The sequence below is a fragment of the Pan troglodytes genome, chromosome 15, assembly GCF_028858775.2.
Source record: "Pan troglodytes isolate AG18354 chromosome 15, NHGRI_mPanTro3-v2.0_pri, whole genome shotgun sequence".
Taxonomy (NCBI): domain Eukaryota; kingdom Metazoa; phylum Chordata; class Mammalia; order Primates; family Hominidae; genus Pan; species Pan troglodytes.
This window is the reverse complement of record NC_072413.2, coordinates 78938115-78965443: the sequence shown is the minus strand read 5'-3', so window position 1 is coordinate 78965443 and position 27329 is coordinate 78938115. Positions and strand designations below refer to the sequence as shown.

At 39.9% G+C, this 27329-nt stretch overlaps 1 protein-coding gene and 1 pseudogene across 4 annotated transcripts in view; both read right to left on the bottom strand.

Moving 5' to 3' along the window:
• The window catches only part of TSHR (thyroid stimulating hormone receptor), a 189741-nt gene that overhangs the window by 142309 nt on the left and 20103 nt on the right, over positions 1-27329 (bottom strand). The window lies entirely within an intron of this gene.
• On the bottom strand, positions 2565-26367 carry LOC107968220 (G protein-coupled receptor associated sorting protein 3-like; annotated as a pseudogene).

Here is a 27329-nt window from a genome sequence, read left to right as displayed (position 1 = left end):
GAGATAGGTAATACTATTATCCCTATTTTACAAATGGGGAAACTGAAGCACAGACGGCTTAAGTAAACAGAGCAAAATCACACACAACTGATATTTAGATATAGGATTTGAATTCAGCTTGGGTTACCAGAGTCTATGCTCTTTTACACTTAGCTGGAAAGAGAAAGATGTAGGAAAACAGGAAATAAAGGGCTATAATCCCTTACCTAGAAACTTTTGGGGCCAGATGTATTTCAGAATTCAAAAATTTTCAGATTTTAGAAAGGTAATATACATATGTTTGATTATACTCAAGCAGGAACTGGGGCTGTACTTTGAAACAATCCCATTGATAATTGATATTTTTGTAGTAAATATGTGAGTAAATAAAGATGATATCACCTCATGTCAGCTTGGGCCAAATTCTGCTGCAATGTAGGTTGCCAAAAACTTTCAATGTTCAGAGCTGTTTGAATTTTGGACTTGTGTTTAAGGAACTGTGTTTCTGCAATAGCCAAGTGTGTCTTAGAAGGGGAGGAAGAAAAATGAATGACGGTGAAAGATTGGTGAAAGGAACATCTGTTCCTTTGTGAAAAGAGAAGGCAGGCAAAAGCAACATCAAGAAAGTTAGTCCCACTCTTCCCCTAAGTGGCCTGAGGTGATCTGTGAAAATAGTTTTCTGTTCACTCGACCCAGAAAACCCCTCAAAATCAGGCAAATCAAGAATTTCAAATAGTTGTGTTTCCTGTAAGAACACTCGTGAAACTGCCCAGGCCAACAAGGGTGTGCCTATATGAAAAGCCACCAAGTATCCGAAAGATGTCACTTCACAGAAACAGTGTGTACCATTCTGACGTTACAATGGGGGAGTTGGTAGTGCCCAGGCCAAGCAGTGGGGCTGGACACAGGGTTGGTGGCCCAAAATGAGTGCTGAATTTTTGCTGCATGTTTATAAATGCTGAGAGAAATGCCGAACTTAAGGGTGTAGATGTAGATTCTCAGGTCATTGAGCATACCCAGGTAAATAAAGCACCTAAGATTTGCTACTGGCCTTATAGAGCTCATGGTCGGATTAACCCATGCATGTACTCTCCCTGCCACATCAAGATGATCCTTACTGAAAAGGAACAAATTTTTCCTAAACCTGAAGAGAAGTAATCTGGAACAATCTGTTCCTTTTCAGTAAGGATTCAGTAAGTTTCTTTTGTGCTGATATTTCTGCAACATATGATATTTCTGTTGCACATAAGGAAAAAAAAGATATCTCAAAAGAAACTGAAGAAACGAAAACTTATGGCATGGGAATAAATTCAGCATAAAATAAATGCAATTAAGAGTTAAAAAAAAATAAAAGTTAGTTCCCAGCTTCTCACTCCCAACTCCCACAAAGAAGTACCGTTCTGTGTTCTCATCAAAGGCCAGATGTCAGACCTACCTCACCATCTTTCCCTTAAGGCCTAGAATCGCCTGTCCTTGCTTTTCCTTGAAAAGTTGGTGCATTTTACTCAGCCCACAGGCAGCATCTGCAGGTGATTCTGCCTCTCCCTGCCAGCTGTAAGTGAGACAGAATGGGAGAGAGATTGAGAGACAGAGGCTGCCACTGGAGAGATCCTCTATAGACCCCACTTCCCTTTTGCAACTAGCAATATTCCCCTCTTAATTAATTCATTAGCTACCCAGCAGGGGAAAAACAAACCTTAGAAAACTGTTAAAGCATTGGAGAGTGCTTAAGGGATAAGTGAAACAAAACTGGAAGATTTTGTCATGACCCCTGAGGAAGAGAGAGTAGGAGGAGAGAGAGAGAATGAGTACGAAGAGGCTATGAATCAGGCTGATGTGGAGGGAAAGAGAGAATGGGAGTCTGACTGCGACCCATGAAGACTGAGGAGTATACCCCAGTGGTAGGCAGGCTTTCTTCCAGAAGCTCTGTAGCATCTATCACTGCATCTTAACCTTCCCAGCCACCACCAGATTCAGGCCACAAGGATCCCAGTTTTCTTTATTCAGCAGATGTGGGGCCGGGGATCCTTAACTCAATTGGATAGGAGAATAAAAGCATGAAAATATTCCTGGTGTTCCCAGCAGTGATCCTGGTCATCCGAATCCAGAAAAACATTGTTAAACATCGTGCTAGATGTCTAAATATTTCTAGTGGTGCTTATGGTACATGTTAAGTTAAAGAACCTGAAATGACATTCTGGTTTGCAACTGATTTCTGGGGTGGTATTACAATGTCAGTTGTCTTAGGAGTTAAAAATTTTGGCCAGGGGCGATGGCTCACGCCTGTAATCCCAGCACTTTGAGAGGCCAAGGCGGGCGGATTGCCTGAGCTCAGGAGTTCGAGACCAGCCTGGGCAACATGGTGAAACCCTGTCTCTACTAAAATACAAAAAATTAGCCAGGTGTGGTGGCATGCGCCTGTAGTCCCAGCTACTCGGGAGTCTGAGGCTGGAGAATCGCTTGAACCCGGGAGGTGGAAGTTGCAGTGAGCCAAGATCATGCCACTGCACTCCAGCCTGGGTGATAGAGCAAGAGTCTGTCTCAAAAAAAAAAAAAAAAAAAAAAAGAAAAAAAATTTGGTAGTCTTCCCCAAAAATTTAATACTCATGTGAAATACATTCCAAACAAATGACTTCTACAGTGCAGCCCTATAAATTGGAGATTGCTTGTTTTTATATTCCTTTTGCCAAAGTTACTAAAATTACTGGTCTAACAGAAATCAAAAATAATATATTCTTTTGACTCAACAGCATGGCAGCATCTTCACATCCAGAGCTTGATTTTAGAGTCAATATGACTTCATTGGGTATTTTCTAGACCCAGAGAACGAGTTGGCAAATCATCCTATCTGGCAATGTTAATGGAAAAAAATCCACTTTTAGCTTTATAATTAAAGCAACCCTGTATAGTTTAATTATCAATGTGAATTGCAGCACAGGTGAAATATTGATCAAACCTGCTAATGTTACAAAACTGAGAGAAAGAGCAAATATGTTAGATAACACACACTAACATTTTGATCTTCCACCTCCTCAAGCTCCATCATCCAAAATGGGAGCAATTTGGAGGATCATGTGGTATACAGAATGGAGGAAAAACCTGGAATGTTTAGCCTAGAAGAGAAAAGACTTGTTAGTGGTGAAGAGGAGGAAAGTCTTTAAGTAGAAATGATTACTTCTGATTTGGTCCATGATGGCTCTGGTGAACATATCTAAGACTAATGGTGGTAGAGTTTCTCCAATATAAAAAAGAATAACAGAATTCTTCAAAAATGAGAGAGTAAGCTCTTTTTACCCTATGTATTCAAAAGATGAATATCATGAATCAGGTATAGGAGATTCTTACACTGGGTGTGAGGTTAAAGTACACGATATTCAAGTCTCTAAAACTCTGTAAGTCCATGGAAATTATAATAACTACTGCCTCTTTCTTCTCCAAGCAATATGATATCCTCAAAATTGGATGCCAATGAGAAAATGCAAGTTGATGCTAAGACCCCAGTTGGTTTTACAATAGTGCAATCAAGTTTTAAGTGTTCTTGATGGAACCAGCCAACCTGAGACAGCCCATTTCCTTAGTCATGGAGATGTACTTTTGGAAGGAAAAATCTGTAGTAGGCATAAATCAGTCCAAGCCAGTGGCTTTCCAAGAGGGTATGATTACAAAAGAGACAAAAATTATTATAGCCCAGAAGAGGAAAAGAAAGCAGAACTCATTATCCTTATAAAATATGTCCTTTGATTCTTCCTTCTACTCTATTGCACACACTGTTTCTTAGGCTATCTAGTTGTCAGTGAGGTCAAGATAATGTTGGGTATCACTCATTTTCTTTATATTGGCTTCAGAGAGACAGCCAAGATTAGCCATTCCAGTTTCTTTTTATAATAACTACTCCTTAAGAAATTCAAGTTTCTCGATGTTGGAAATCATTTAAAGTTCTCTAGTATGCAGCAGTAGCTTCTGCTTGATCTTTATAAGTAATAACTTCAAGATATTGCAGTGTGATTACATAAGAGGTCATAATGGAAGTCTGTTTTTCTCCTTTGTAACACCCACCAAACATGTAATTATTTGATCATTGTTGGCTGTCTGTCTAAAATGCAAATTCCATGAAAGTGTGGGCAACTTATCTGTTCTGTTCAGCATTCGATTTCCAGCACCTACCACAGTGTTAGCACTCAAACAATATTGATCTGAACAAAGAAATCTAACATATGAATGATTGCCTGCCCCAATACTCTTATTTCCCACATAACACACACACTGTGACTTTTCTCAGGCAGTTTCTTAATAGAAGCAACCAATATTTTTTCCCTCAAATTTCAGAAAGAAATTTTTTTTGTCCCTTTGTCTTGGATCAGGGCAAGGATTCTATTTCTTCCTTTTAAATTACTTCATTAATCCTTGTTATTAACTATATCAAATGGGCACTGGGTGGTTCATAATGATGTAATGGCATTCCAGCTCTCACTGTTGTACAATGAGAATGCTTCCAAGTCCCAAATGGGAGAATGAGCTTCCCAAGTAGGTAAATACCATCTCATGGGACAGTCCAGACAAACAGTCTCATCCAAAAAATTAAGTAAATATGAACAATCTCCTATCTCTTAAGTATCTTCCGATGCCTTTTCAGGCAACAGCTACCTGGGGATTGGGAAGTAGGCAGATTAGACACTAACCTGCCCTGTCCTGTAATTTTGCCAGAAGTCAGACATAACCTAGTTTCTAACACCCAGGATAATCTTACAATAGAACTATACTTGTCTGTATATTATTTACTTATTTCATAACTATCTCCGTATTTCATTTGATCTTTGTGAATACCGTGAGGTTGTTAACATAAGTATTAATTATTATTGTTACTCCCATCTATTTTGTATATGCAAGAACTCCAGGGTTGAAATGATCATTTTAGGGTAAAAGAGCTAGTTGGAGGCAAAGCTAGGTCTCTTCCTCTCTATGTGGCAAAGCAGTGTGATGTGGCAACTACAGGAATAAAACCCATTTAATCCCAAATCCATTTTTCATCTATGTGACCTTAGAAGAATCCTTTACATTTTGTAAGCTTTAGTTCCCTTAATTGCTTGTTTTTTAAAAATAGGAGCTAAAGAGGTAAAGAGAGATAGGGAGGGGTGAATGTTACTATTTGTCCGTGTTTAGCTCACAGAATTATCCTGAGGTGGGGATGATAAAGGTTAAAGTGCTTTGTAATGTACAATATAACTGTGATATGGTATTATTCTTTTTATTACCAACACAGATGAAAAGCATGGAGCTTTGGAATCAGAGACACCTTGTTCAAGTTTCCTTTCTAGTTGCTTGACATTGGTTGAGTTCTTCAACCTCTTTAAGCCTCCAGTTCCTCATCTGTAAAATGGGAGCAATAAAATCTGCCTCTTAGGGCTGATATGCTGAATAAGTGAGATTAAGTAGAGAAAACAGAAGTCACTAAATGAATAGCAATGGTGGTAGTGGTGGTGGTGGTAGTAGTAGTAGTAATAATAACAGCAATAATAATGTATCTTCTTTACTGTTGAAGAAACTGACATTCAGTAGCTTAATGATTTCATATTAGGTTTCCTAGAGAATAGAGCAGCAAGAGACTTCATACAGCACTCCTAAGTCTTGTATTTTCTCTGGGAGAAACAGATTTGGAGTGGAAGCTAGATGAGAAGAAATTTTTGTTTCCTCTGCATCCCACCATCCGCACCCACCTCAGTCCACGGGCTCAATTTCTTTAAAATTTAAGGAGGAACTAGTACAAAAGAGAGTCCCCCCTCCCCCACTACTATAGGAATTCCAAGTAATCTTAGGCAAGAGAATAAATTCGTAGTGGTGCCACTGCTTAAAGCCCAGATTTTCCTGATTGCTCGAACAGTGCTTCTTGCCATTGAGGACCAGATCTCAATGTGCGGGAGTTCTTCGTCCACTTAGTAACTAGACTCCCTGTACACTGAGATGAAACCAGTGTGTCTCTTTGTGCTCCCTCTGCTGGTTAGCTGAAAGCTTAATCTGACAGAGCAAAGTGATTCAGAAAATTTTGCAATAAACCAGTCATCGTCACTTACTAGATCATAGACGAAAGTTTTAAAAAAATGAATACGAATCATGGAAACTGTGGCATCATATCAGATAATAGCTCATTTAAAGGTAATCCAAATCTGGGAGGAAAGAGGGAGGATCTAGAAGCAAAGGGCATCTAGATGTTCCAACAAGCTGCTAGGTTTGTGTTGGGACTCTGGAATGTAATTGAAAGCTTGACAGGAGTAAGAATGATTGATCCGGTTACTGCCCATGCATTCATTTAAGATGATCACTTCAACAAAACACTCTGCAGTTGCGATTTTGTAAAATGTATTATAATTATAAGGGAACAACATCTGTTTTGGAGACACGAGGTAGAAAAATTCTATCACAATCATGCAGGGTCAACAAAAAACTGACATTTAAAAATATTTTCATAAAAGACTTACAAAAACATATACAGTTCACCCTTGACAATGGAGGGGTTTAGGAGTGTCGACAATGGCATAATCAAAAATTTGCACATAACTTTTGACTACCCCAAAACTTAACTACTAATAGCCTACTGTTTTTTTCTTTTGTAGCAAGAAGGTGTGTTTGCTACCCTTTATTCTTTTTTTTTTTAACTTTTATTTTAAGTTCAGGGGTACAAGTGCAGGTTTGTTACACAGGTAAACTTGTGTCATGGGAGTTTGTTGTACAGATTATTTCATCACCCAGGTATGAAGCCTAGTACCCATTAGTTGTTTTTCCTAATCCTCTCCCTCCTCCCATCCTCCAGCCTCTAAAATGCCCCAATGTGTACTGTTCACTCTATGCATTCATGTGTTCTCATAATTTAACTCCCACTTATAAGTGAGAATATATGGGATTTGATTTTCTGTTCCTGTGTTGGTTTGCTGAGGATAATGACCTCCAGCTCCATCCATGTCCCTGCGAAGAACATGATCTCATTCTTTTTTATGGCTGCATAGTATTCCATAGTGTATATGTACCACATTTTCCTAATCCAGTCTATCACTGATGGACATTTAGGTTGACTCCATGTCTTTGCTATTCTGAATAGTGCTGAAATAAACATACGCATGTGTCTTTATAATAGAATTATTTATATTCCTGTGGGTATATATCCAGTAATGGGATTGCTGGGTTGAATGGTATTTCTGTCTTTAGGTCTTTGAGGAATCACCACGTTGTCTTCCACAATGGCTGAATTAATTTATACTCCCAACAGGGTAAAAGCATTTCTTTTAACTTTTAATAGCCATTCTGACTGCCATGAGATGGTACCTCATTGTGGTTTTGGTTTGCATTTCTCCAATAATCAGTGATGTGGCACTTTTTTTCATGTGATTTTTGGCCACATGTATGTCTTCATGTCCTTTGCCCACCTTTTAATGGGGTTATTTATTTTTTCTTTGTAAATTTAAGTCCATTATAGATGCTGGATATTAGACCTTTGTCAGATGCATAGTTTGCGAATTTTTTCTCCCATTCTGTAGGTTGCCTGTTTACTCTGTTGATAGTGTTTTTTATACTCTCAACAAAGTAAATTGAAGCACATTAGTTTAATTAGATTCTATTTGTCAATTTTCGCTTTTGTTGCAATTGTTTTTGGCATGTTTGTCATGAAATCTTTGCCCGTGCCTATGTCCTGAATGGTACTTGCTAGGTTGTCTTCCAAGGTTTTTATAGTTTTGGGTTTTACATTTAAGTCTTTAATCCATTTTGAGTTAATTTTTGTATATTGTGTAAGGAGAGGGTTCAGTTTCAATCTTCTGCATGTGGCTAGCCAGATATCTCAGCACCATTTATTGAACAGGGAATCCTTTCTTCATTGCTTGCTTTTGCTTGGTTTGTCAAAGATCAAATAGTTGTATGTGTGTGGTCTTATTTCTAGGTTCTTTATTCTGTTCCATTGGTCTATGTGTTCGTTCTTTTACAAGTATCAGGCTGTTTTGGTTACCGTAACCCTGTAGTATAGTTTGAAGTTGGGTAGCGTGATGCTTCCAGCTTTGTTCTTTTTGCTTAGGATTGCCTTGGCTATTTGGTCTCTTCTATGGTTTCATATAAATTTTTAAATAGTTTTTTTTTTCACTAGTTCTGTGAAGAATGTCAAAGGTAGTTTAATGGGAATAGCATTGAATCTATAAGTGGCTTTTTAAAGTGATTACTAATAGCCTACTGCTGACTAGAGACCTTACTGATAACATAAACAGTCAGTGAAGACTTTTTTTGCATATGTATTGCAAACTGTACTTTTACAATAAAGTAAGCTAGAAAAAAAAGAAAACATTATTAAGAAAATCATAAGGAAGAGAAACTATATTTACTATTCATTAAGTGGAAGTGACTCATCATAAAGGTCCCCATCCTTGTTATCTTCATGTTGAGTAGGCTAAGGAGGAAAAGGAAGAGGAGGGGTTGGTCTTGCTGTCTCACTGTGTCAGAGATGGAAGAGATGGAGGATGTGCAAGGGGATGCAGAAGAGGCAGCATACTCAGTGTTACTTTTATTGAAAAAAAATCCTCATATAAGTGGACCTGTGAAGTTCAAACTTGTGTTGCTCAAAGGTCAACTGTATAGAAATGGTAGAACATCGCTTAACCTTTTTTTTAATCCTGTTTTTGTCTACATGGGAAAAGAGAAATGAAAAAATTAAGATTGATATGTAGATCATTCAGACTCAGAAGGGCCTAAAATATCCAGGTATTTAGGCAGATGTTAAGTCCCTTAATTATAGACCAGTTCTCTGCAAAGTGGGGTGGCCATGATGATCCATTGGTGTGCAGAAAGAAAACACATTAACATTTATTTTTCTTTATCTCATATTTTTGCCCTTACATTATTTTTGTTTTATAAACATGTATTTGATATGACGATTAGTAGAGTAGTATAGTATAGAATTTATAAATAAATGTATATATTAGGAGTACCTGTTCAAAAACTTTACTGATAGGAGTATATAATGAATTAAATCTGGAGATCACTAATCTAGACCTCTGGTTCAATACTAAACATTACTGGGCAGAGTAGGCATATACCCATAGTTAAATATTATTATTTTCCCTAGTATCAATCTGTGAAAAATATTTAGTGACTATGGATTGTGTGTCCAGAGCTATGCTAAGTACAGACAGGATTACAAGAAATGTCTAAGCCCCAGGTATTGTGTGACACAATCTCTCTACCGTCCAGAGGAGTCCATTCCATTGTTGAACAGCTGTGATCTTTAGAATAGTTCTTCTTACTGAATCCAAATCTGATATGTGATAATCAAATTTGGGAGTAAAATTTTTTTGGTCTAAGTTTTGCCTACTGGGACAACACTGGATCTCCTTCAAATAACTGAAGACAGCTCAAATCTGTATTTTATTTTTCTCTTCCCCAGAGCCCTACTTGAGCTCTTTTAACTCGTTTTGGTATAGCATGGGGTACTGTCTATCCTATTAGATGGAGTCACCTGAATTTACTCTAGTTTATCAATTCCTCTTAAAATGTAATTTGACCCACAAGGAACGCAGTGAGACTATCATTTCTCTTGGTTCCCATCATTTCCCATGATTCTATGCTAGTATTAATAAGTTAATATTTTTAGAAGCTTCATCGGTCTCTTGTCTGTTTTTATAGTTAACTGCAGCTCCCAGATGTTTTTACCATGACCTCTGGACTAGGACTTTACAATCCAATAATTGTGCAATTTATTATTTAGAGTCAAATGTAGGGTTTATATTTATCTTAGGTATCATCTTGCAATTCTGTTTTGCAGCACAGTCTGCTGAGATTATTTTTTAATCTTGCTGCATTCAGCAAGCATTTGTTAAGCACTCATTAAATGCTAATCCTTGTTTTGGGTTTGGGGGGGTCATATGAAAAATAAGTTGACGTCTGTCCTCTTGAGTATCTCACATTCCAGTTGGGAAACTGGACATAAACCTCTCCATCATGCAACACAGTAAGATCTACAACAGTAGTATGTGTAAAGTGCAATGAAAATGGAAAGAAGAAGGGACTTAAATAGTCATTCACTATCTTTTTTTTTTTTTTTTTTTGAGATAGAGTCTCTCTGTCGCCAGTCTCTCTGTGCAGTGGCATGATCTCGTCTCACTGCAACCTCTGCCTCGTGGGTTCAAGGGATTCTCCTGACTCAGCCTCCCAAGTAGCTAGGACTACTGGCATGTGCCACCATGCCCAGCTAATTTTTGTATTTTTAGTAGAGACAGGGTTTCACCATGTTGGCCAGGATGGTTTTGATCTCTTGACCTCGTGATCTGCCCGCCTCGGCCTCCCAAAGTGCTGGGATTACAGGCGTGAGCCACCACGCCCAGCCCATTTTTATATTGATTTAGAATTTATGATTAGCTTGCATATCTTTTTTTTTAAATTATCAAAACAATTCTGGTAAATAAATGGGGCTAGTAAATAGTCCCCAGTTTATAGGAGAACCAGAGGCTTAGAGCATTTAAGTGATCCAGCAAATGAAAAGCACCTTTTATCCTTTTAAAGTAAACCAGAACAAAGTGATTCTATCTTTCTGGTCCCACACTTATTTTCCAAGATTCTCCAGAAATTTCACCTAGTGCCCTCAGATATGTATGACCAAATCACTTTAGCATGAAGAGACAATCCCTCCAGGCTTGTCGGTGTGAATTCATTTAAGGCAACTTTGCCACTGCTAGGTCAGCAGGTTTTGGTCTGCAGGACACCTTTCCAAGTTTGAAGTCTATGAGCAGAACTTCCCTAGGCCCTTCTATTATCACTTGTTGTTATCTGGTAACTTTACAATGTCTTTTGGCAGTCAGCTTAGCCATCAACTCTTCCTTTCCTCTTGACTGGGATTTAAAATATCTCCTTTAATGTTGAATTTTATCTCCAATTCCCAGACTTTTTTCCCCTCTCTTCTCCAATATCTGACAATAAAATTTGGAAAGAATGGTTGCGTTAATAATAAAATGAAGCAAAATTCTTGGACATGTCACCATTAATTGCTTTCAAATTTTGCCCTTTACAAAAATTTGTCTCTCTATTTCCTCTTTTAAAACAAACCTGAGTTATTGAACATCTGGGCTGGAATTTCTGCTGAAGAAAAATATTCAGAGGCTCTTGAAGGGTGTCCAAGTTTTCAAGGCTTTTTTTAAAGTAGGTAAAACCACTTGTCTGAAAGAAAGAATTCTTCCCCCTACTTAGGTGTTTTTTGTCATGTGCACTGGTGAACAACTTGCATTTAGGGTATGAGTTATATCTGAGGACAAAGAGTCATGGATTCTTTTGCACTATCTTGAGTAATTTAATTAGAAGAGTTTATAGTTCTTTTAATGTAGAATCATAACATCATATGAGAAAACATTGAAATCTGATGATTTTTAAAAGTCATGTATGGATTTGCACATAATTCTTAAGAGAGAAAAATCAGAACTTATTCAAGCTGTACTTTTATCATTCTCTTCATGAATGTCACTGTTAACTTGCACAAAACATTTCAAAATTATCTGTTTCAGCCAGGCGCAGTGGCTCATGCCTGTAATCTCAGCATTTTGGGAGGCCGAGGTGGGTGGATCACCTGAGGTCAGGAGTTCGAGACCAGCCTGGCCAACATGGTGAAACCCCGTCTCTACTAACAATACAAAAATTAGCCAGGAGTGGTGGTGGGCACCTGTAATCCCAGCTACTGGGAAGGCTGAGGCAGGAGAATCGCTTGAACCCAGGAGGCGGAGGTTGCGGTAAGCCAAGACTGTGCCATTGTGCTCCAGCCTGGGCAACAAGAGCGAAACTCCGTGTAAAAAAAAAAATTTCTGTTTCAGCCTGTCTCTTAAAGAAAGCCATCACCAGTTTTGTGTTTCCAACATCAATGGATTTCAAAAACCAAAATAAGAACAATCTCAAGTAACAGGGTTAAGTAACAGGTGTAGGTTCAAAGCTTTTTTTATTGGACATATCTTATTTGCATCCTCTTCCACTCTGGACTCAACCGAAGAACCTTCCCGCAGGGCATGGAATCTGGCTTTCCAAAGAGCCATCAAAGGGGCCAGATGACAGAACTGGAAGTGCAGGGGAGTAACTCTGATCGGTGGGAAAAAAGATATGAGACGATATGGGGACAGTAAGTTGCTTATTATGAACTGCCCCAAGGCATGGGTCCATACAGCCTGGCCACAGATACCTTGCTTGGATGTACAGACCACTTGCCACATTCCTTGCTGGGTTTCCAGGTTCGCTGGGAAGCAGCAGTCACTGCATTGTCCCTTAGCCTTTCCTGCCTTTTCTTTCTCCTTACTCTCACATCAGCAAGTAATCTCTGCCTCACACTCTGTTTTCCAGGGAACTCTGGCTAAAAATATCTATTAACCAGTACATTAAATGTTCATTTCAATCCAGTATAGCTTTTGTGAACCTACTATATGAAAGGTGCTATATTGGATATTATAAGGAATTAAAGCTGAATAAAATTTAATCCTTGACTTTTGGCACTAATGGTCCGGAAGAGAAGCTAAAACAATTGCATAGGCAGCATAGCTCTGGAAAACAATTCAGGAGAGTTGGGTTCTAGGTCTGGCTCCATTGGTCGCTGGCTGATATTTAATCTTGAGCAAGACATTTACTCTTTCTGGGTCTCAGTTCCCTTAGCTGTAAAATACAGGGTTGTCTTAGGTAACCTCTAAAATGTCTTCCACAACTAAAATCCGAACCTCTAAAGTGTCTTTCACAACTAAAATCCGATGATTTTATAAATTTAGTTGAATAGAAGTGAGACTAAAGTGCAATCCACACGCTGTGGGAACCCAGGACTTAAGGATTTGGGAAGCCTTTGGGAAGAATAAGGCATTTGATCTGAGACTTGAGGGATTTGTAGGATTTTGATAGGCAGGGAGCAGATGAGAATTTCAAGCAGAAAGAAAAGCATAAACAAAGAAGTGCAAAAGGAAGATTGCAATGTGCATTCAGGAGAGCTGTGAATAGTTCAGTTTGGTTGTGGCGAGGTGTAAATTAAGTTATCTAAATTAAAAAGGTTGGTAAATCAGAAATGGAAGATGTCGACTGCCATGTTAAAAATTTGAGCTTTAACGGATATTCATTGACCCAACATATCTATGGAACACCTACTATGAGAGAATGAGTGAGGTGCCGAGAACATAGAAATAAAGAAAATATAGTTGCTGCCCTGAAGAATCCTCAAGGGGCTTATGAGCAGTGGGCAGGGAAGTGGTAACCACAAGTGAAGCTAGTGTAAAAAATGCTGTAACAAACGAAACTGAAGTGGAGGGAAAGGAAGTGTGGGTCATTTCAAGGTGCAATTAACATAAAAGAGGCCGAGGAAGAGTCAATGATAACAGAAGTAAGGACAATGGGGAAAAGAGAAGCATAAGTAGTTTTGTTAACAGAAAGGTGAGTTCATTTTGGGTGCTGAATTTGAGGTGCTCCCAGACAACTAGACAGAAATGTCTAACTGGTAGAAAAAATACTGGTGTGTGGCTAGCTTGAGATGTTGGCGCAAGTGATATGAATATATTCTGTGAGTGACTCATAGGTCTGGAGAGATGTGTCAAGAAAGAAAATATAGACAGAAAAGAAGATCAAGGGGAGTAGTTTGGGGAATGCCCACATGAAACAGTCAGAAAAAGTAGGAGGTGTGGACCAAGAAGACAGAATCAAACTATCAGAGATGTTCGACAATCAGCATAAAGGATGTTGAAGGATGAAAGGATTTCAAGGAAGATGAGAGGGGTGAATTAAATCAGAGGCTCCTCAAGCTTAGTGGACCAAATGCATCCAAATCAGTTGAGACATGTCTTTAGAATATGGAATTTGTGCCTACATGGATCCTTAAGAAACTGTTAACAAGGATTGCCTTAGGAGAGGAAATGTAAGGAAACTAAGGGGAAGTGATATGGTTTGGATCTGTGTCCCTGTCCAAATCTCAGGTCAAATTGTAATCCTCAATGTTGGAGGTGGGGCCTGGTGGGAGGTGATTAGATCGTGGTGAGTAGATATCCCCTGTCGTGCTGTTCTCTTGACAGTGAGTGAGCTCTCATGAAATCTGGTCATTTAAAAGTGTGTGGCACTTCCCCACCCCCTTCCTCCACGCCTACTTCCCCTTCACCTTCTGCCATAATTGTAAGTTTCCTGAGGCTTCCCCAGAAGCCAAGTAGATGCCAGCATCATGCTTCCTGTACAGGTTGCATAACTCTGTGCCAAATACACCTCTTTTCTTTATCAATTACCCAGTCTCAGGTATTTCTCTATAGCTTGTAAGAACACTTATACAGGAAGGGTGGATTTAAGTATTGTTTAAATTTTTACCCAATGCATGATTTACCTAACTGAATAAATACATTTAAATTAAAGTTCAAATGGGAGTTTGGATTTTAATGCTGACAATAGGTCAAAAGAGACCTCTACCTCAGACCTAAAAGGTGAGAATTTTCAGGAAGGGGGCCCAGGAAACAGTATTTTTAAGTTGTCCTGGCAATTTTAATCTGTTGTCAAATTTGAAGACTCCTAGAGTAGATAATTTCTAATAGAATTTCAAGTTCTTAGAATAAAGTGTTGGGGCAAGTAGGAAAGGGAAGGGCAATATTTTCATATACAGAGATCATCCGGAAGACTTGAGAGGGCCTTGTATCAATGGGATGGCAAGTTTTGGTAGAAGGCTGGAGGCAGCAGAAGTCAGTCTGAAAGGAATGAGGAATAAATAGATGATGAAGAAACAGCGGCAGTGAAGAATATAGGAAAGAAAGGAAGATACTAGTATCTGAGGCATAGCAACATCAAGCAACAAGGTTAGCATTGACGATGTAAGCTAATTGAGGAGCTAGTCTGCCAGCTACCAGAAGGGGGCAATAGAGAGCTTTCAGAGCTGCGTGACCTGATGGAGAAATCCCAGGTGAATTGAGCTGTCAATTAAAAGCATGGGATGCAATAAAAAGGTTTTGTTTTTTAATTTTTTAAAAAGTGTGGGATGCAGCATAAGACTTGAATCAAGCCTAAAACATAATTAATGCTTAAAACATAATTAATGTAAGAAAATTGAACTAGCGTTGAAGTATAGAAACAAGCAAAGGATTCAGGGAGTCACTGGGAAGTAATCAAATCAGCCATGAGTCATAAGTGCAGACATCAGGAAAGAGCCAGAGTGCTTTAGCAAATTGCCTCATGGGGGACCAATATTCCTGTGGAACTGGCATCTGGGAAGCACCAGGATTGCTTTGGCTGGCTTTTAAAAGAGCTTATAAATGCAGGAATGGTAAACTGTGTAATATTTGACAGAAGGAGATACAGAATACAATCCTTAGATCCAGGAAACTAGGGAAGGTATTACTGTTTCCTTTTTTTCTTTGTTTTTAAGGATACAGGAGGCTTGAGATAATTTACATACAGAGGAGAACAAACTTGAGAAAAAGGAAGGGTCGATAGTGCACGAATGTTGGGAAAAACAGGCTAATTGAATTTTCTTAAAAGATACTGAAAATTCTCAAGTACTTTCTGAAGCAACTGTGTTCAGCAATAATCTTTTTTCTGCAATGTGGTGGACTTTGTGCAAGACACTGTGGAATAACTAATCAGAAGGACATGCTTTACCATTTTCTCAGAAGTTATAATCTTGAAGATGATACAGACAAATTAACATATAATTAAAATAGTGTGATAGAATGATAGAATGAGGCCGGGAGCAGTGGCTCACGCCTGTAATCCCAGCACTTTGGGACGCCAAGGCGGGCAGATCACCTGAGGTCAAGTGTTTGAGACCAGCCTGGCCAACAGGATGAAACCCCATCTCTACTAAAAATACAAAAATTAGCAGGAAGTGGTGATGGGCGCCTGTAATCTCAGCTACTTGGAAGGCTGAGACAGGAGAATCGCCTGGACCCAGGAGGGAGAGGTTACAGTGAGCCGAGACTGCGCCATTACACTCCAGCCTAGGCAACAAGAGCGAAACTCTGTCTCAAAAAACAAACAAACAAAAAACAAACAAAAAAAAAGAATGACAGAATGAGGAAATATACAGTGAGTTAGCTACGTATAATAGCTAATTTTGAGATTTGAGAAAAGTTAGAGAAAGCCTCCTGGAGAAACTGATGTCTAATTTTATTGTAAAGTTAATAGTGTAGGATCTATCTCTATCTCTATCTCTCTCTCTCTATCTGTATTTTTTACCAACTCTCTTCAATACCCAATATAGTCCCCAAGACAATAAATATCTGGGCAATGAATAATCTAGGAACTGAAAGATGAAGCCTTCCTGGAAGTCTACATAATCCCCAAAACTTCCCACTATGACCACTGATAAATGTTAGATAAAACATAACAATTATTTCAAACGAATACCTGAACTCTCTAGAAATCCAGGAACTCCCCAGATATTATGAAAGAACTGAACACAGACTAACAAGCTCTGTGAATGCTCAAGAAGTAGAAAGATGATCATGGGGAAGGAATCGCCAGCCTCAGGATGCTGAGAGTTTGGATTTTAATGCTGACACTAGGTAAGAAGAGATGTCAGCACATGTGACAGGAAGAGTTGGAATTAAGATATTGCTACAAAATGAGGAATGTCAAAATGCTATATACACTTAATGAAAATGTGAGTCAGCAAAGATCTTCCCACTGACCAAAGTTTGCATGTCCCTTGTATCTATTCTATTTTGTTGTTGTTGTTGTTATAGAGGCATATTTATTGACATGCAAAGATGTTTACAATACACAACTGGGGGGAAGCAAGTTCCATACATATTTACAGTATGATCTTGTTTTAGTTTCTTAACTGTCAGAAAACCTCAAAGCATATTACCCCATATTTTCACACATAGAAACTTCCGTTTCAGCTCAGACTAGGGATTATAATTCCCACCATGGGTCTTAGAGAATTCAGCCATAACCTAAACGTCCTGGGCATGCTTTCTGGTCCATACCAACGACTAAGAATCACTATCTTGTAGATTGGCACAGCAGCCTCTTGTAGCTTTGCTGTTTTGTATTGTTGAAGCTGCAATTCTGGATCTAAATTTCTCCGATTACATTTATTCTGTCGTGTTAGCCGGTACAAATGCAGAAATGCCCAGGCTTGCCTACTAGTAAAAGATAAAGCCCTTTGGCCTTTCATAGGACACATAGGAGAATAAATCACAAATGATAAAAAAAATTAAGGCATGATTTTGCAAGGAGGAAAAAAGCAATTACCTTTTTCTTTTTGGTTTGTTTTTTGAGACGTAGTCTCGCTCTGTCGCCCAGGCTGGAGTGCAGTGGCGCGATCTCCGCCCACTGCAAGCTCCGCCTCCCGGGTTCACGCCATTCTCCTGCCTCAGCCTCCTGAGTAGCTGGGACTACAGGCGCCCGCCACCACGCCCGGCTAATTTTTTGTATTTTTAGTAGAAACGGGGTTTCACCATGTTAGCCAGGATGGTCTCGATCTCCTGACCTCGTGATCCACCCGCCTCGGCTTCCCAAAGTGCTAGGATTACAGGCTTGAGCCACCGCTCCCGGCCAAAAGCAATTACCTTTTTAATTCAGGATATAAAACAATGTACAGGATGATTTCAGCTCTTTGGGGAAGATAAAGTACAAATGGATAGAAAAAGATGCAAAGGACATCTAACAAGTTCCCCTTGCTGATGACTCCAAATCTCCATCTTACTCACTGAACAAAGTGTGGGGCACCTACTATTTTTCTGACACTGCCAGATAAAATCCATCTATTCATCTCAGACTTTTCAGCTGACCTCCAGCCAGATGCAGCCAAATGTCTAATGGACACATGCATGTGGAGGAAGTTAAGAATTGTAACCTGGCATGGACATCCTCCATTGCAAAATTAAACGTTAAAACCAGTCTCTGAGCTTTGAAGGCCATCACCTCAAAATGTCCTTCAGGGGGACTGTAAAGGAGTATGGTGAGATGGGTTCTGGTGTCAGATAAAACAGCTATGCCACCTGCCTGCTGTGGGAATATAGGAAAAAGTATTTACCCTCTCTAATTCTCACTGGAGGGTACCCAGACTAATGAGTTCTTTTAAAAACACGAGTACCTAGTTTACAGGATCACTGTGAGTACAGGAAAAAAATAAACTTGCAAAATATGGTGCCAACTCAGTGTCTGACATAGAATAGGCACTCACAAAATGTTTCCACCTCCTCTTTTGTGAGATGACTTTGACATAAATGAAACAGCCTGACAATTTAAGAGTTATAAATGTAGAAGCAAAATTAAAATTGAACAAATAATACATTTTGTCTGAAATTCTGGATCTTTCTGTGTTGTGGAATGAGTATCTGATACAGCTGGAATAGGAGAAAAATAGTAGTTTCTCTTACATTAAACAGCCTATAGCAACCCCTGCCTCCTTTATGTACGGAGTGCACATTTGGTCATGGGTATACACGTGCACACTCACACACACACACACACTCACTCTCTCTCTAGGTACTGTTAGTTATCTTTGTGTGTGTGTATGCCTTACTTCTATAACTAGATTACAAATTCAAGGATGTTTTCTTTTTTGCCATTTTAAGCCACAGATGGATCTAAGGCGATACTAATGAACAAGTTAGCTCACTTACAGTGAACTGGTTCGCTATCTTAAATAAAATGTTAAAAATATGCCAATCTAAACAAGATAAAAATCAACAAACATTTTCAGCCAGTGATATGATATTCATCTGGTACCCCCAAAATAGTTTAGCTCAAACCTAGAGCTTGTCACAGGTAACTATGTGTTAAAGATGCAATGTATAACTTGTACACCATAATAACAAAACATGATACAAGGCTCTTTGGGAATGTACAGCCTGCTAGAGTTTGGAGATGGTTCAAAGTGTTCTATCTCTGGCTCATTTTACATTGCTTCAATAATCCCTTTAACGTCCCTGAGAATGCCCATAAGTGTATTATAACTCAAGTGATCAACAACTACAATTGAGACCTTTCTGATATGCTCCTTTACGTTAATAAATATGGCCACACCACTAACAAGACTGGCTTTTGCCTCTTTATGGTTAAAGATGAGTTTTGATGCTGCCAGTGCCTTCATATTGATCATGTCTCTGGCTGCAGTTGGATTTTCAGATATATTTAAAATTACTTTCAAAACAAGATGTCTGGTTTTTTACTTTCTCAAGGATGGCAAATGAAAAAGCTCTGAAAAGTCACTGGCAACAATGTAGTGATGGACAAAATCAGTAGTCAGTTGCCCTAGTATCTTTAATCCAGATTGCTGTCCAGGTGAGTTCAAAGGAAATGACATGGTGTCTTTACACATATGCGTAACATGTAATTCAATTTTGCGTTGTCTTTCATCCCCAGAAGGAGGATTCAGAGTAATTACTCATAAGAAAATTAGTAATTTTCTCATTTCCGGGGAAGGAAAACTGAGCAAGCTTTCAATAAGCATCATTATACCATTTCATTAATAAACTCTTGGGCAAATGGGTGAACGTTATGGATACCCATTGCAATCTGTGCTCTTTTATGAACAAGAGGATCAGTAGTTGACTTAAGTAAGCTAGCAAGTTGTTCAAATTCCTCAGAGTCCACATAGCATTCCATTTTGCAAGGGCAAGCAAATGGCTTAATCCCATTTACCTCCCTAATCCTGATTTGGCGTCTAATCTCATCTATGGTCTGGATTCAAGGGTCGGAACCAAAAGGACACTCAGGGATGGGCTGTGAGCTTGAGTTAGTGTTCCCAGAAGGGCAGGCTGTTGCTACAGGCAAAGAATAGGCATTTTCTTCAGCTGAGGCCAAAACAATATATGAAGGAGGGCCTGCCTCAGATGCCTGGGATCTAATCCGAATACTGCTGGAGTTACAGCAGGGGCTTTGGGCCAGATAGTTACCTCAGACCAGTCCTTGGGCCTATTTTTTTTTTTCATTAATTTCATCCACAGGCTGAGATCTAACTATCCTATTCGCAGATTTAGGATTAGGGTCAAAACTAGCATCATCTCCTTCCCAAAACCAGTTCCCAATGACATTCTCTTCCTCCTCTTCCTCAGCCCCAGACCTAGGTTTGCAACTGGCCCCAGTCACAGGCTCCAACTCCTCAGCACAGACCTGGGCACCAATTTCAGGTTTATCATTCTTAGCACCGGAATGATTACCAGCCTCTTCTCCATTTCAGAACCAGGAATTGATAGTGGCCTCTTCCTCAGCCCAGACCCAGGCATCAATACCAGCCCCATTTTTATATGTGGAGCTGATGGACTCATTCCCAGCCTTGGGACTGAAATCTCCAGTGGCTTTGCCCAGAGCCTTAGGCTCTGACAGGGGCTCCTTCCTTCGTCTCAGCACCTACCTTGTTCTTAGTCACTGCCTTCATCTCTGCCACTGCATCTGTCAGAGACCCTGGCTTGTCTTTTGCTTTGGCCCAGGTATTGGCTACAGGCCTAACCACACCCGTAGCCTCCCTCTCTTCTCCAGCTTTAGCTTGTATAGCAGCCTCTTTTCTGCTTTGGCCTGGGCTCTTGTCTTATTCTTGGTCCCAGTCATGGTTGAAGCCCAGTTACTTGGCCCTGTCCATCTTGTCCTTGGTTCTCAACGTATCCTAGGTTGATGTCTTAATACTCTTTCACTGTGTCAGGGAAAAACTTGGTAGCGAGAGTTAGAGTCAACTTTCAGTTCAGCAGTCACTATGTTCTCTTGCCAAACATGCAGCCTCTGTCAATGATACAGAGGGCAGAGGCACGCTTGGGCTAGGGAAGAATGATTGTTCCCTAGTGCAGACCTGCTGAAGCTGATGGTCGTCCGACAATCCAAAGCCACCACAGCTACCAGCGGTGATGGACCTTGGATCTAAATGAATGGTTTTTGTTCTCTTTCTTAGTTAACTTCCTAGTGAACAGCTACCTACAGATCTCCACAGGAATCTAGAAAGGAACAGACCTCATCACCACCTATGTCAGCCTGCTCACATAGCAGGGGTCCTCAGAAGATGCTATCCTTCCCACAAAAGAAGAGTCCTCTAGCTAGAGAAGAGTCACAGCCTTCACAGGCCCAGGGCCCAGGTCATCAGCCTCCCTTCCTCTCCTCTGTTGTCCTCTGGCTGCTCCTCACTTGGATTCCCACTGCTTTCCCCATGATCTGAATGGCAAAGAGGCGTCCTGCTCCCGACGCCACTGCATCAAACTCAATATTCTATTTTTAAAAAAACATTCTTGAGAATCTGGAACCATGCCCTTGCCCATAAACTTGTGTGTTTTGGTTGGCATTTAAACTACTGGATGACTGAGACACCTCCCAAGCTGAGATAGTATCATAAAATATATCCCTGAGCAGTGAAATCCCTGATGTTGCTGTTGGAAACAATTGTGGAACTCCCCTTGAGCCATTTTCTCAATGATAAATGAATTTATAATCCTAAATTATAAAATAAAAAGGTAACAATTCACCATGAAAGAGCCATTAAGATCTCACAGTTTTCAAACTGACACCCCCAAGAATTACAGAGAATAGAATGATTTCAAAGTGATTATAAAATAAGTTTTTTAAAAAAATAATTCAGGACATAAAAGACATGATCAAAACCACAAAAATGAACAGATATATGAAGCAGAACAGACAACCGAAATATAACAGAAATGGATTAGACAGAAGAGTAGTTAGCTGAAGAATAGTGGCCTGGAAATGTATGTAAAGCTAAGAAACCAGATAAAATGTAGCACAGAGAGATATCATATTAGAAAACACAAAAGAGAAGTTAAAAGGCAAGAATGAAAGATGGATGATCCAACTTACATCTAATAGGACTCACATGAGAAAAGAATAGAGAAAATGAGGACAGACAATATTAAAGAGATAATGGCTAAGAACTTCTCATTCAAAATAGAACAATGAATTCAAAGCAGGGTAAATAAAAATTCATCAATATCTACACATATTACAGGAAAACTGTTAAACATTAAAGACAAAGAGACCTTAAAAGCAAATAAAAGTCAAAGATGAAAGCATCAAGAGAAAGATAACTGAGCTGATGGCAGATTTCTTAACAGCAAGAGAGGGTACAAAAACAGTAAAATTCTATCTTAATCCCTGCGTGGGGAGAGAAGGAAAAAGTGGATAGTGGCAGAGCTTTAGTTGTTGCTGTAACATTTTATTTATTTAAAAAATAAAAGAGAAAGCTAAGTTAAAGCCAATTGTTAACTTCTGGTTAATTTTGATGGTAGCACATAGTTATCTGTATTGCTATTTTTGTGCTTTCATATGCATTAAAGATGGAAAAGGGTTAATTATAGGAAAAAAAGAGTGGAAATAAAGAATGTTCCCATAAAAAGGAATAGCTTGTGCAAGCAATAAGAGCAGCAGAGTGAATGACACATTCTAGGATGTAAAAATAGTTCGAAGTGGCTGAAATAAAATTCTAGAATATAAAAATAGTTCAAAGTGGCTGAAATAATAGAAGTGACTGAAGTGGAGGGAAACTAGTAAAAGATCTGCCTGCAAAGAGAAGCAAGCAGGGCCAGATCACGGGGACTTCATAAACCACGTGAAGAGTCTGAAATTTTCTGAAGAGCAATGGAAGCCAATAGCGTATTTTACTCAAGAGACCGAGACCCCATCCGCAGTACAGGCTGATCACCCTGACTGCTGTGTTTAGCAAGAACAAAAGAAACTCCATTTCCATTCAGGTGGAAAAAAATGTTAGTGGTGAGAACTCAGATGAAAACAAATGAAATGGAGACAGATTCAAGATATATTTAGACTAGTAATAATTAATAATGGGTTTGATATTAGGGATGAGTGAGAAGAAAGTATCAAGAATAATCCTATGTGTCTGTTTTTCTTTGTCTTTAAATACTGATTTTATGTTTTTAGTTTTCTCTTATTTTTAATTAGCACATATTTTTGGAATACGGTATGCTGTTTTGATACATGTATACATTGTATAATGATCAAATCAGAGTAATTTGCAAATCCATCACCTCCAACATTTATCATTTCTTTGTGGTGAGAACATTCAACATCATCTCTTCTAGCTATTTGGAAATATACAATACACTATTGTTAACATAGTCACCCTACTGTGCAATAGAACATCAGAATTTATTCCTCCTACCTAACTGTAACTTTATACCTGTTTACCAACCTCTCCTCATTTCTTCCTCCCCCTACCCTCTGCACAGCCTTTGGTAACCACTATCCTACTCTCTGCTTCTATGAGATCAATGTCATTAGACTCCACATATGCATGATGTTAGACTCCACATATGCATGATGTTAGACTCCACATATGCATGATGCTTCTATGAGATCAATGTTGTTAGACTCCACGTATGCATGAGATCATGCACCACTTGTCTTTCTGTGTCTGGCCAATTTCACTTAACATGATATCCTCCAGGTTCATCCATGTTGTTGCAGATGACTATGCTGTTTTGAGCATCCGGGTAACTGATGGATCCATTCACTGAGATGGGTATACAGATAGTTTTGGCCAAGAAGATAATAATGTCACCTTTGGAAATGTTAAATATAAGGACACTGTATGATATTTTAGTGAGCAATTGGATGAAATAAGTTTAGTGCTCAGAAAAGAGACCTGGCTTACAGATCTGAAATTCAAATTCATTAGAATCTCATTAGATGTATGAATGGGAGTAGGCGAGGCTGGAGAAGTGTGGCATGAGATAAGAACCTCAAAACCATCCAGCATTATTTAAATGATAGGTAGAGGAAGAAAGAGAAGCTGGTACAGAAAGGCAGATGTGCAAACAGAGAAGATGAAAAAGAAAATGGGTATGGCAGCCACAGAGATGCACCACTCAGATCTCCCTCCAGGAAACAGCTTTCTGTGTAACTGTCAGGAGGCAGTTAGCTGCCAGCCTCCATCTGCAGCACCTGCAGGAACGGTCACAGTGTTTTAACCAAGGCTCTACTCTTCCTGGGAAGCCCACAGCCCAGGGCTGAGCATGGCAGTGGTGCTAGAGCCTGGCTTCTATGCCTAATGTGGGTCCCTCTAACAGGCAGTCTTTGCTGTAGAGCTCCCCATTGGTTTGACCAAGATTTTGTCAGCTCTGTAGCACAGTCTGGGGCTCTCCCCCTTTATCTTTCACAGATGTTATCTTTCAATGAACCACTTGCACTCCTAACGCTGTCTCAGCATCTGCTTCCCAGAATAACTGAACTGATACAGTTGGTACTGGAATTGGTCTGAGAAAGCAGGAGGTAAAATGAGGTTTTGGGAGCAGATCACTTCCTGCAAGCTGGTGATGAGGATGCCATTCTGGGTGGCACAGGGGGCACAGATAGTCTCTGGCACAGGGTGGCAGCCCAATTACTAAAAACTTTAATCAATGATGGCTTGGAAGAAAGTTCTGTGAGAAAACTTTCCTGGCCTGTGCAATGTTCATGCTTTAGAAAAGTGCACGTGCGTGTGTGTGTGTGTGTGTGTGTGTTGGAGGGATGTAGTTGAGGAGGAAGCAAGGAAGATGAAGGAAAGCAATGAATACAAGGATGAAGGAATTAGCTAGATTTTTGTTAAGTTTGAAGCTACTATAGACAGCTAATGCTGAGATAAAGTTGATAGCAACTGACAAGCAATTGAACACTGTATGAGAAGGCCTATATCTGGTGCAAGGGGATATTAGAAAGAGCTGAAGACTAAACTCAGAACTTACAGTTAAGAGTTATACTTTTGTTTATATCTAAGAAAATGGACAAATAAGCTGTGATTTATTCATTGAATTGAATACTGTAGAAAGATTGCTTCGCCCATGTATCAGTTAACATGTAAGTCTGGCAACTTGGAATAGGGCCTGAGCAGGACTTTGCAGCACCAGGCTGTGGTACAAGCAGCCCTGCCTCTTGGGTCATATGATCTCATAGACTCTATTGTGTTGGAAGAGTGAAAAGTGAAAAAAGAGGTAGTGTGGTGTGGAGTTTATGGCAAGCCTTCATAGAAGAATCAAAATACAGTATTCTGGATTTCTAGAGTGAGGCCACACCATCTGCAGTGCAGAAAAACATCTCTTGGGGTGCTACTTAGCCCTGTTTGAGACTGAATATTTGACCATGGAAGCCAGTAACTACGCATTCTAAACTGCCCCTTGTGAGCTGAGCTCTGTAGAATATATTAAGTCAGAATGTCAGGCAGACTCAGCAGCAATTTGTCTAGTGGAAAGTGGTATACCAGGGATCAAACCTGAGCAGTACACCAGGGATCACATGGCCACTTTATGACACATTGAGCCATTTCTTCCTGGAAGGACCTGTGAATTATTGTCATGGTAGTAAACATTTATTCTAGATAACTGTTTGCCTTTCTTACCTTCAAAGTCCCAGGCAGCACTACTAGCTGGAGGATTTGAAAGTGATCCACAGACATAGAATTCCATATAACACAGCATCCGACCATGAGAGACACACTTCACAGAGGAGGAGACGAATGAGCCTGTGACCATGGGATCCTCTGGTTTTATCACATATCACATAATCCAGAGAAAGGTAGCTCTATAGAGCAATGCAAGAGCCTACCAAAGGCACAACTGGAATGCCAATTAGTAGGCAATTGCCTACATCATGGCATCTGCCATGGTGGGGTATCATCATGCAGGCTAGACACTGCATCACAAACCTCTATATGGATGTTATCCCAATTAGGAAGAATATATTGGTCTGGGAACCATTGGGCAGAAGCAGGAGAGAGTCCACTTATCACATTCAATGATTCACTGAAAGAGTCTGTGTTTCCTCTTCCTATAATACTAGGCTCTGTGGAGAACTCAGGCTATGACTGCCACTTGGGCATTCAGGACTTCTTGTATACAGAGACCAGCAGGCTGAAGGAGAAGTCAATATCTTGTTAGGAGTAACTGACCCTGATCAGGAAGAAGAAGCAGGGCTGCTGTTACACAATGAGGACAGGGAGAAATATATTTGGAACTCAGATGATCCAGTTGGACATACTTGCTCAATTGTGACTATAGACAAACAAGTGCAATAACCCCAGCCTAAGAAAAGTATGGTAACTATGGGTTCAGGCCCTCAAAAATGAAGGCTTTGATCATATCAGCAGATAAGTCATCAAGACCAGCAGAGGTGAAAGCTGAGGGGGAATTTAAAATGAACAGTGGAAGAGAAATGATAAGTACCAATTGTGATCCCAGACAGACCAACCGCTGCAACAGGGGTCAGACTACTCCCTAAGTTACCTCTTTCAAGCTTCTCCTCAGGAAGACAGGCCCACTGGAATCCTGGATAACCTGTTCCCCAAAGGTATGTGGAGAACCAGATCTGTATCTTGCAAGGGGTGGGCTGTGGCTGTTGTGGAAGTGAGGGCTTCGTTTAAGAATGTACTTGCTCACGCCTGTAATCCCAGCACTTTGGGAGGCCAAGGCGGGCGGATCACGAGGTAAGGAGATTGAGACCATCCTGGCTAACATGGTGAAACCCCGTCTCTAGTAAAAATACAAAAAATTAGCCGGGCGTGGTGGCGGGCGCCTGTAGTCCCAGCTACTCGGGAGGCTGAGGCAGGAGAATGGTGTGAACCCGGGAGGCGGAGCTTGCAGTGAGCCGAGATTGTGCCACTGCACTCCAGCCTGGGTGACAGAGCAAGACTCCATCTCAAAAAAAAAAAAAAAAAAAAAGCATTTGCTGTTAAGCTGCAAGGAGTGCAGTTGGCACACCTAAGCAGCTCGGTATCCTCCCCATTATGCAACAGCAGCCCTGCCTCCTGTGCTGCTCAGAAGACCTGAAGTAAGGCACCAGGCAATCAAGGAGTATGATGTGGAGAAAACCAAGGGAAGCAGTCAGCAGTGACAAAAGCTACTGAGCATTCAACTTAGGAAAGGATCTAAAATGTCCTTTGGATTTTGCAACAAAGGTTGTTAATATGACTTTGGCAAGACCTTTTTCAATTAAGTAATGGGGGCAAAAGCCAGATTGCACCAAGCTAAATGGTGAATGGGGAGTAAAAAAATCAGAAGAGCAACATGAGAAAGCTCCTTATGAACATTTAGCTGTGAAGGGAAGGATAGAGGCAGGGAAGGAGTGGTAGGTGGACGCAAATGTGAGAACTATGGAGTGAAATTTTTTTAGAGGAAAGATACTTGAGTGTGTTTAGATGGCTGTGAAAAGCATCTGAGAGAGTAGGAGAGGGAGGAAAAAGTCAAAATAGGGTGAGGAAACCAAAAGAACATGGATGTAGGTGGAGGGACTCATTTTGTATTGCTACAAAAGTGGAGAAGAAAAGGATGGGTGTAGATTCTTTCAAATGAAATACTTCATTTGTGTTGCTTTGTTTTAATAGTCAAGTTCCTTCAGAATCCCTGTATAATACATTTGTGTTCTTCAAAATATGTGACAAACAATAACCTGCCATAGTCTTACTCTGCTGAATGGGG